General features: G+C 42.8%; 1 non-coding gene across 1 annotated transcript; it reads left to right on the top strand.

Annotated features, from left to right (window-relative positions):
• The first annotated feature begins 4263 nt into the window (after window positions 1-4263).
• On the top strand, window positions 4264-4345 carry trnas-uga (transfer RNA serine (anticodon UGA)). The gene has a single exon. It is a non-coding gene; the product is annotated as a tRNA-Ser (tRNA).
• The last annotated feature ends 4217 nt before the right edge of the window (window positions 4346-8562 follow it).

Below are 8562 nucleotides of genomic sequence, written 5' to 3'. Positions count from 1 at the left end.
AGTTTCATTCAGTTTTAAGCAGTTGGCTTTCTGGCGACATCACTGACTTGTTCACCAATTAAACATCCATGTGCTGCAGTCTGCTGACTTGACTGATCATTTCGCTGATTGGAAATATTCGCATTGATTGGCATCAGTGAGATATTGCAGATTTCTTCGAAACCAAAAGTAATATGGATGAGGAATGAAAATATCCAGAAAATGTCTTTTAATAGAGATCCTTGCAATGTGTTGAAGGCAATCGAACCTTCAGTGAATGAGTGGGAACGCCCTTTGGTTTTGTTAATTTGAACCAGATTTCTGTGTCAAATGAGCACGGCAGAACTGGAATCTTCACAGAATCAGAGAAATTTCCGACTGAAAGTGGAAAAATGGGAAAAGCAAATAACCTGAAAAGGCACTGCCGATCTTCACTCGTGCTCGAGTGATTAGGATTGAGTGCACTTACTGCCATAGCCTGGGTTTGATTCCTGATCAGAAAATGATACCTTTATGCTGCTATGGCAACTCTCACAAACATGATTTACTCGCGAAATGAAGGTACTCAGCACATCTGGCGCTAACAGTGGAGAGAAAAACACAATTAAAGCTCTAGATCAGTGATTATTCATCAGAGATGGAGAAGTCAGAGATGTAACAGATCGATAACAATTACAGAGAAAGAACAAGGGGAGCGAATTGGAACACGAGAAGGGTTGTGAAAAGTTACAACACAGAGTGATGTACTGATAAAAGGGATGATGGTGCAAGGAAAATGTGGTTGGTAATGGGACAGCTTTTTGTCCCTGCTGTTCCGTCTGCCAGACTTCACTGAAAGTTAGCTGATCCACGCTATTTTTGCTATTTCTTCACTTCAGGCCACTTTCACCACAGACTAGTTTCTCATTTAAAAAAAAACTAACGTTTACCAAGACCACAAAAGTCAAGGACAGCACCGAGTGTGTTGACATGAGCATAAAACTGCAGGTGCACAAGTTTCAATTTCCAAAATGACCCACCTAATCAATGTGGCTCCTGTGAAATGTGCAAGGCAATGCACGGCCATCAAACATCAATAGAAACAACTGACACACAGCAAATTCTACCACTTTCGTGTGGCATCTCCTTCTGCTTCTGTCACTGCTTATCCTCCAGCTCCCTCTGCTCCTCCAGCTCCCAGGTGAATTAGCTGCTTTATGCAAACACACCGAATTCATGAAACCCAACTTTCCCTGGAAAGCAGGGAGTGGGAATGAAAGATACAGGACATTGAGAAGCGATGGGTTTTGCAGATAACAGGATAAATAAACACTGTGATCTCATCTTCCTGCTTCTTCCAGATACTGAAAGAGGAATGTGCAAGAGTTGTTCCCATTCACAATTATTAACAGTCACACTCTCCTTCCAATCTTGTACACGTTGCTTCGATTTCAAACTGTGCATAATTTCTCACTGGTTTTCAATGTGAAGAAAGCGGAGCTACTTGAAGCTAATGTTGTTCAGCAGATGTAATGCAAGAAGATACCGAACAGGCCGATGATAACAGTGAATGTTTTGTTGAGCTGAGCTGCAGTGAAGGGTTGGCACCATTTAAAATGTCATTCAGGAGGTCTGGTTCCAAATCTGGTGATAGAAATGACAAGAAAAACTCTCACTGAATTTCCTCAGTCACGAGATCAAAAGGCAATGATACATGGTACGAAAGTGTATTTGTCTGTAATGGATTGTAAGATGTCAGAATGACTGTGAAGGCAGCAGCAGTGATGTTGAGAAACATACAATTATAGAAAAGTGCAGCACAGAAGGAGGCCATTCGGCCCAGCGTGCTTCTTTAACAGAGCCATTGTGATTGGTTGATCAGGAATGATGTGTGTGCCAGTTTGAACAGCAGGCAGAAAAATGTGTCCCATTCACACCCACATTTTCCTTGCACCATCATCCCTTCAGTCAGTATATCACTCTGTCTTGCAACATTTCACAGCCCTTTGCTTGCCGTCTTCCACTCCCCACGCTCTGCCTCGAATTGTTTTCAACTTGTTGCATTTCTGACCTCTGCAGCTCTGAAGAATAATCGTTGACCTAAAATGTCAATTCTGCCTTTCATTCCACATCCTGACAGAGGAGCTGAGCATCTTCACTGTTTATTCAGCAAGGATCTCATGTTGGTTTTGACAGTTCGCACAGCAGCAAGACCAGAGCATCCCGTGAATGGGATTGAACGGCGACCACAGTGATAAAAGCATAAAATCCTAACCACTAGACCACCAGGAAAACTGTTCTCAACTCCTGCTAGTTAATGACCGAATCTATTTTTTCCCATTACTTCACTTCAAGACACTTTCGCCACAGACTTGTTTGTCACACAAAATGATCTGTTTGTTTAGATCACAGAAGTCTTGTTCAGCCAATGAAAGCTCCGGTTGCTGTCGGGAGGAACATGAAATGGACACTGAGGTGAATTAGAAGGACAAGCTTTGAATGTACAAGTTCCATTTTCCATATTGCACCAACCTACTCAATGAGGCTCCTGTGAAATGTGCAAGGCAATGCACGGCCATCATTATTCAATAGAAACAACTGAGAGACTTCAAACTCTGCCAGTTTCACGTAACATCTCCTCCTGCCTCTGTCACTGCTCTCCCTCTGCTCCGCCAGCTCCCAGGCGGATTACAGTTTGATGAAACCCAGTCGGGAGTGGGAATGAAAGATGTTGGACATTGAGAAGTGATGGGCTTTGCAGATAACAGGATAAATAGATAAATTCCTGCTTCTTCCAGTTACTGAATGCATTAATGTGCAAGAGTGGTTCCCATTATCACTTATCAACAGTCACACTCTCCTTCCAACCTCGGTCACATGGCTTAGCTTTGAAACTGTTCATATTTTCTCACTGGTTTTCAATGTGAAGGAAGTGGAGCTGTGAGAAGCTAATGTTGTTCAGCAGATGTAGCTCAGGAAGATACCGAACACGCCTGTGACAACAGTGAATGTTTTGATCAGGTGAGCTGCAGTGAAGGGTCGGCACATTTAAAATGGTATTCAGCGTCAGTGTCTTGACTTCAAAAGACCAGGACACAAGCTGCTGTTTCTGTATTATACGGGCCTGAAAGGGTTAATGTTTGGACAGTGAGAGTAAACATCTCCCACTTTAGTGTTCACGATGTTCTCGTCAGTTGGGTGCTCGGCTTTGGAAGAAGGTAGAAGCAACACCATGTGTGCTGGCTGGATAGGCTTGTGGAAAGTATAAATAATTATATGGATATAATAAACGAGTAATTCTTTAGCCCTACAGAGACTCCTGAGACTCTATAAACAATGCTCTACCTACAATACAGTCAAAACACAACAGCACCTACTAATAGAATGCAGAAAATAACCAGTCTTTACTGCATGAAAATGTATTTCTTCTTGATGGATCATCACACTTCCACATGCCTGTGCTTCAATCTCCAACATTCAAACCCGTCTCATCTCTCAGATTATTCCTTCCACCTTTAATACTGACTTGCTTCTATTTCATTTTCTGTGGCTTATCCGACTGTAACATTCACTTTCATGTTCTTAAAGCCTTTAACATTGCTCGGTTCCCACCGCTGTTTCTGGGTTGCACATGTTCCATTCGCACCAATTTGGGCCTTGAACTCAATCCATACATTTAGGTCTGAGTGACCGCTCGGCAGAGACACACTGCAGAAACAGGGCTCGGGCTTTGGAAGGACAACGGCGGGTTGTTGACAATATTTCTTTGAGGAATCTTCTGAGACAAGGGATGTGAACTGAGGAACTGGGTTTTGTTTTCATGGCAGTTCGTGCTTTTCTCATGAAATGTGTTCTTTGATGAAGTAACGGAGAAAGTTGATGAGGATAGCGGTCATGTGATTGATGCTTTGCACATGGACTTTCAAAAGGCATCCGGTGAAATACCACATAATCGAGCTGTTAGAAAAATTAAAGCTTTGGAATTAAAGGACCAGGGCCAGCGTGGTTACATAATTTGCTGAGGGACATAAAACGGAGAACAGCGACAAGAGAAGAGGATGAGTTTCCAGGGTGATGGGGAAAAAGCTGGATTGTGGGATTAAACTGACAGTTCTTTCAAAGAACCGGCACAGACTCGGAGTGTGGACAGGCTTCCTTCTGTGCTGTAAAATTCACTGATTCCATCATGTTCATTTTCACATCAACTGGAAGGTGCAACAGAACTCAAGGCTCAAAGACAATGATTCTCCACAATATGTCAAAATCACTAATGCTTTGTATGGACAATTTAATCACAGCTCCACAGCTGTGATGGCCGAGTGGTTAAGGCGTTGGACTTGAAATCCAATGGGGTTTCCCTGCGTAGGTTTGAGCCCTGCTCACAGCGAGTTTTTATCAGTTTTAAGCAGTTGGCTTTCTGGCGACATCACCAAATTTTTCACCAATGAAACATCCATGTGCTGCAGTCTGCTGACTTGACTGATCATTTCGCTGATTGGAAATATTCGCATTGATTGGCATCAGTGAGATATTGCAGATTTCTTCGAAACCAAAGGTAATATGGATGAGGAATGAAAATATCCAGAAAATGTCTTTTAATAGAGATCCTTGCAATGTGTTGAAGGCAATCGAACCTTCAGTGAATGAGTGGGAACGCCCTTTGGTTTCGTTAATTTGAACCAGATTTCTGTGTCAAATGACCACGGCAGAACTGGAATCTTCACAGAATCAGAGAAATTTCCTGCTAAAAGTGGAAAAATGGGAAAAGCAAATAACCTGAAAAGGCACTGCCGATCTTCACTCGTGCTCGAGTGGTTAGGATTGAGTGCACTTACTGCCAAAGCCTGGGTTTGATTCCTGATCAGAAAATGATACCTTTATGCTGCTATGGCAACTCTCACAAACATGATTTACTCGCGAAATGAAGGTACTCAGCACATCTGGCGCTAACAGTGGAGAGAAAAACACAATTAAAGCTCTAGATCAGTGATTATTCATCAGAGATGGAGAAGTCAGAGATGTAACAGATCGATAACAATTACAGAGAAAGAACAAGGGGACTGAATTGGAACACGTGAAGGGTTGTGAAAAGTTACAACACAGAGTGATGGACTGATAAAAGGGATGATGGTGCAAGGAAAATGTGGTTGGTAATGGGACAGCTATTTCTGCCTGCTGTTCCGTCTGCCAGACTTCACTGAAAGTTAGCTGATCCACGCTATTTTTGCTATTTCTTCACTTCAGGCCACTTTCACCACAGACTAGTTTCTCATTTTTAAAAAAAACTAACGTTTACCTCGACCACAAAAGTCAAGGACAGCACCGAGTGTGTTGACATGAGCATAAAACTGCAGGTGCACAAGTTTCAATTTCCAAAATGCACCAACCTAATCAATGTGGCTCCTGTGAAATGTGCAAGGCAATGCACGGCCATCAAACATCAATAGAAACAACTGACACACAGCAAATTCTACCACTTTCATGTGGCATCTCCTTCTGCTTCTGTCACTGCTTATCCTCCAGCTCCCTCTGCTCCTCCAGCTCCCAGGTGAATTAGCTGCTTTATGCAAACACACCGAATTCATGAAACCCAACTTTCCCTGGAAAGCAGGGAATGGGAATGAAAGATACAGGACATTGAGAAGGGATGGGTTTTGCAGATAACAGGATAAATAAACACTGTGATCTCATCTTCCTGCTACTTCCGGATACTGAATACAGGAATGTGCAAGAGTTGTTCCCATTCACAATTATCAACAGTCACACTCTCCTTCCAATCTTGTACACGTTGCTTCGATTTCAAACTGTGCATAATTTCTCACTGGTTTTCAATGTGAAGAAAGCGGAGCTACTTGAAGCTAATGTTGTTCAGCAGATACACCAGAATGTGCAAGAAGATACCGAACAGGCCGATGATAACAGTGAATGTTTTGTTGAGCTGAGCTGCAGTGAAGGGTTGGCACCATTTAAAATGTCATTCAGGAGGTCTGGTTCCAAATCTGGTGATAGAAATGACAAGAAAAACTCTCACTGAATTTCCTCAGAGTCATGAGATCAAAAGGCAATAATACAAGGTACGAAAGTGTATTTGTCTGTAATGGATTGTAAGATGTCAGAATGACTGTGAAGGCAGCAGCAGTGATGTTGAGAAACATACAATTATAGAAAAGTACAGCACAGAAGGAGGCCATTCGGCCCAGCGTGCTTCTTTAACAGAGCCATTGTGATTGGTTGATCAGGAATGATGTGTGTGCCAGTTTGAACAGCAGGCAGAAAAATGTGTCCCATTCACACCCACATTTTCCTTGCACCATCATCCCTTCAGTCAGTACATCACTCTGTCTTGCAACATTTCACAGCCCTTTGCTTGCCGTCTTCCACTCCCCACGCTCTGCCTCGAATTGTTTTCAACTTGTTGCATTTCTGACCTCTGCAGCTCTGAAGAATAATCGTTGACCTAAAATGTCAATTCTGCTTTTCATTCCACATCCTGACAGAGGAGCTGAGCATCTTCACTGTTTATTCAGCAAGGATCTCATGTTGGTTTTGACAGTTCGCACAGCAGCAAGACCAGAGCATCCCGTGAATGGGATTGAACAGAGATAAAAGCACCAAATCCTAACCACTAGACCACCAGGAAAACTGTTCTCAACTCCTGCTCGTTAATGACCGATGCTATTTTTTCCCATTACTTCACTTCAAGATACTTTCGCCACAGACTTGTTTGTCACACAAAATGATCTGTTTCGTTAGATCACAGAAGTCTTGTTCAGCCAATGAAAGCACCGAGTGCTGTCAGGAGGAACATGAAATGGACACTGAGGTAAAATAGAAGGACAAGCCTTGAATGTACAAATTTCAATTTCCATATTGCACCGACCTGCTCAATGAGGCTCCTGTGAAATGTGCAAGGCAATGCACGGCCATCATTATTCAATAGAAACAACTGAGAGACTTCAAACTCTGCCAGTTTCACGTGACATCTCCTCCTACCTCTGTCACTGCTCTCCCTCTGCTCCTCGAGCTCCCAGGCGGATTACAGTTTGATGAAACCCAGTCGGGAGTGGGAATGAAAGATGTTGGACATTGAGAAGTGATGGGCTTTGCAGATAACCGGATAAATAGATAAATTCCTGCTTCTTCCAGGTACTGAATGCATTAATGTGCAAGAGTTATTCCCATTAGCAATTATCAACCGTCACACTCTCCTTCCAATCTCGGACACGTGGCTTAGCTTTGAAACTGTTCATATTTTCTCACTGGTTTTCAATGTGAAGGAAGTGGAGCTGCGAGAAGCTAATGTTGTTCAGCAGATGTAGCTCAGGAAGATACCTAACAGGCCTGTGACAACAGTGAATGTTTTGATGAGGTGAGCTGCAGTGAAGGGTCGGCACATTTAAGATGGTATTCACTGTCAGTGTCTTGACTTCAAAAGACCAGGACACAAGCTGCTGTTTCTGTATTATAAGGGCCTGAAAGGGTTAATGGTTGGACAGTGGGAGTAAACATCTCCCACTTAGTGTTCATGATGTTACTGTCACTTGGGTGCTCGGCTTTGGAAGAAGGCAGAAGCAACACCATGTGTGCTGGCTGGATAGGCTTGTGGAAAGTATAAATAATTATATGGATATGATAAACGAGTAATTCTTTAGCCCTACAGAGACTCCTGTGACTCTATAAACAATGTTCTACCTACAATACAGTCAAAACACAACAGCACCTACTAATAGAATGCAGAAAATAACCAATCTTTACTGCATGAAAATGTATTTCTTCTCGATGGATCATCACACTTACACATGCCTGTGCTTCAAAGTCCAACATTCAAACCCGCCTCATCTCTCAGATTATTCCTTCCACCTTTCATACTGACTTGCTTCTATTTCATTTTCTGTGGCTCATCCGACTGTAACATTCACTTTCATGTTCTTAAAGCCTTTAACATTGCTCGGTTCCCACCGCTGTTTCTGGGTTGCACATGTTCCATTCGCACCAATTTGGGCCTTGAACTCAATCCATACATTTAGGTCTGAGTGACCGCTCGGCAGATACACACTGCAGAAACAGGGCTCGGGCTTTGGAAGGACAACGGCGGGTTGTTGACAATATTTCTTTGAGGAATCTTCTGGGACAAGGGATGTGAACTGAGGAACTGGGTTTTGTTTTCATGGCAGTTCGTGCTTTTCTCATGAAATGTGTTCTTTGATGAAGTAACGGAGAAAGTTGATGAGGATAGCGGTCATGTGATTGATGCTTTGCACATGGACTTTCAAAAGGCATCCGGTGAAATACCACATAATCGAGCTGTTGGAAAAATTAAAGCTTTGGAATTAAAGGACCAGGGCCAGTGTGGATACATAATTTGCTGAGGGATATAAAACAGAGAATAGCGACCAGAGAAGAGGATGAGTTTCCAGGGTGATGGGAAAAAGCTGGATTGTGGGATTAAACTGACAGATCTTTCAAAGAACCGGCACAGACTCGGCGGGTGGACAGGCTTCCTTCTGTGCTGTAAAATTCACTGATTCCATCATGTTCATTTTCACATCAACTGGGAGATGCAACAGAACTCAAGACTCAAAGACAATGATTCTCCACAATATG

This window comes from Heterodontus francisci, chromosome 34, assembly GCF_036365525.1.
Source record: "Heterodontus francisci isolate sHetFra1 chromosome 34, sHetFra1.hap1, whole genome shotgun sequence".
NCBI classification, from domain to species: Eukaryota; Metazoa; Chordata; class Chondrichthyes; order Heterodontiformes; family Heterodontidae; genus Heterodontus; species Heterodontus francisci.
This window is presented reverse-complemented; position numbering and strand designations above follow the sequence as displayed.